Below are 2,823 nucleotides of genomic sequence, written 5' to 3' on the forward strand. Positions count from 1 at the left end.
TGAACAGATCAGTCACCCATGTACCCATGTAACCTATAAATATTTGACTATTAAATATACAATACTGTAGGAGACAGAGATGAGGAAGACGGTTCCTCCCTGAAAGACGACTGGACCTTAGACGGAGGGATGAACATTCTGAACAGGATCAACGTAACTCAACATTTGAGTCGGAGAGGCCAAGCAATGAGACTTTCAAAAAAGCAACCAGAAAGTATGTACTGTGCCTGTAGTTCACATCTGCGCCTGGCGTCATGAGCACGAGCGTGCGGACACGCACACAGGGCCCAAGTTTAAGATCAAATATAAGGAGCTTTCCACTGTAGTATTTAACTAGATCTTGTTACAAAATAGCTTCCTGATTGCAGTTTTTATCCAAAAAGTTCTCTGTAATTAAGGAAATTAATTTTCCCCTAAAAGACATTTATCTACCTATCATCCCATATAAACTAAATGGGCCTATTAAAGAAAAAAGACAAATGTTTGATTTAGGGGTTTGCCTACGACTTGGATAAGCATGATTTTCTTCTGCAACCAGGGAGCAGCTGGACCAGACTGGAGGGAAGGAAGAACAAATTTCCACTCCGACCTCAGTTGGGCACCAGAGTCTTCCCTGTCAGAATGTGGGTGTGGTGCTTCCCACACACCAGCCTCTGATGAAACTCAGCCCAAGGGTGTGGGAAAATGCTGTCTACTTCTGAAAAATCTATAAAGTACAGACACATCAAAAGCTTCAGAAGACTGTAAAGGGCCAAGGAGACCACTACACCCTTGGAAATTACAGAAAATGCTCAGCATCACACGTGCCTGAAGTCCAGGGTCAGCTCCCAGCTGCTGCGACACCTTGAGCACAGCCCTGGCTTCCCCTCTGATGCAGAGAGCTGGTCACTCTGCCGGCAGCACTCAGAGCTCAGAACATTCTAGATGAAAGCAACGTGTTCCTTTTAAAATGGGGAACCAGGGCAGCACAACTGAAGCTCTACGACTGTCTCAACTACTGGGTTTCGGGGTAGCATTAGGAAATCGTGAGAATCCAAATCTCAATTTCATACAGACTCCAGATTCACTGCAGGTTCCAGAATTTCCTGAAACATTCTTCCAATTTATCACTCAGGATTCCCTTGCCAAAGCTAATAAAGTCTACATTCCTTACGGAAAACCCACCATAAGCATCACCACAAATAAGATCAACTGACGCCCGCCCTTCGCACCAAACACAGAAACTGTTACTCACACAAGACTGTGCTGGAGGCAGCTCTCAGCTGAAGCCGAATCCGTGAGACTTCATTATCCCCATTTTGGATTGAGTGTGAAGACTCTCAGCAAACCAAGGCCCCAGTGTGAAGCAGAGAACAGATCCTCTGATGCCTGCCTGAACATTTCCTTCCCACCTCTGTCTTGCATACTGAACACCCTCAGAGCTACTGAGTCACCCACATTTGCAGGTCATTTATCCAGCCACCAGGATAACACAATTATGCGATAAAAATGGTTCTCAGGGCTTTGTCATACTCAACAAGGAAGCTCAGAAGGGTAGGTAAGCGCAAGAAAGGGGGAAGCGTCCTCCAAACAGACAAAAACCAAGGAAAACCGTGCAGAGACTCGAGAGAGAGAGCAGAAACAGAGCCCGCTGCAGCCTTTCAGGTCCTGCTAGCCGCAGCCCTGCGTTAGGTGGCACCATTTCCACGGATGCATCCTACTGGGCCCATTTGAAAGGTCCCACTTGCGAGACATTCACCCCCACTTCCAGCTCCTGCAAGACCCGCTGCAGCCCCACTCCACCCTGGGGGCCGACTGTGCAAGTCTTCCCGGCGAGACCCCTCAGAGCCTGCTCAGTGTCTGAGACTGGGAAGCACCAACGATCCAGAAAGGCACAATCCCGTTCTCCTCGTGCTGCTTTCTGGGTTCCAAGTTGTCTAACGAGTGCTGCATAAACCCCGGGCTGGGGAGCCAGCCAGGGCCCAGCAGCACCCAGCTCATGCGCTCCACTCACCCCACAGAGGACCACGGAGGCCCCAGCACGCTCTGTCCGCGGGGCAAGACACCAGGAACAGCCACAGTTCAGGGTTCTGCCACCCACTCCGCTGCCGTAATTACCTGCTGGGATCTGAATTCTCATTGGTTGGAAAGGTGATCCTATAGCTCCGCTGCCTTAATTACCTGCTGGGATCTGAAATTGCATTGGTTGGAAAGGGGATCTCACTGCTCAAGCACTCCCTGCTGTCTCCTTGCAAACAACATAAAAAATCCAAAACCCCTCGTAAAGAACGTTTACTATAACCTCAAAACAAGACCCATCACGAGACCAAGGAAGATACACACGCACATCTGACAGCTGGTGGGTGTCAGTGACCGACGCCACGGCTTCCGTGTGGCGTGTGAAGCAGGAGGCCTGTCACGGTGACTCAGGTTGGGGTCTGAATAGGGGTCTTCCAAGCAACTAGGCAACCAGGACGCACACACCAAAACCCAAGTCCCCGCACTCATATACCTGGCAGAAATGCTGCGTGGCCATCGACACCGGTTGTGAACCAAGACCGATCTGTGTCCTGTGGCCCTCACAACGTCCGTACATGCCTGGGCCCAGCACAGGCCCGCACGGCACCCTGCTCGCCTCCAGTGGGGCTCTCTCCTGCCAAGGGGGATGGCCCTGAAGTCTGTTGAGATTTCCAAAGCTCTACAAAGTCGCCCTTCCTCCTGCTTGTTCAGAAGGCCTAAAGCCCTGAAGACACCAGTGAGAATTGACCTAGCCTCTTAAGGCAGCTCAAACACCTAAACACAGGAACGCTGGACCACTCTGCCCTCGAGAGCAGCCAATAACAC

The sequence above is a fragment of the Chlorocebus sabaeus genome, unplaced genomic scaffold (genome assembly GCF_047675955.1).
Source record: "Chlorocebus sabaeus isolate Y175 unplaced genomic scaffold, mChlSab1.0.hap1 unalloc_scaffold_217, whole genome shotgun sequence".
NCBI classification, from domain to species: Eukaryota; Metazoa; Chordata; class Mammalia; order Primates; family Cercopithecidae; genus Chlorocebus; species Chlorocebus sabaeus.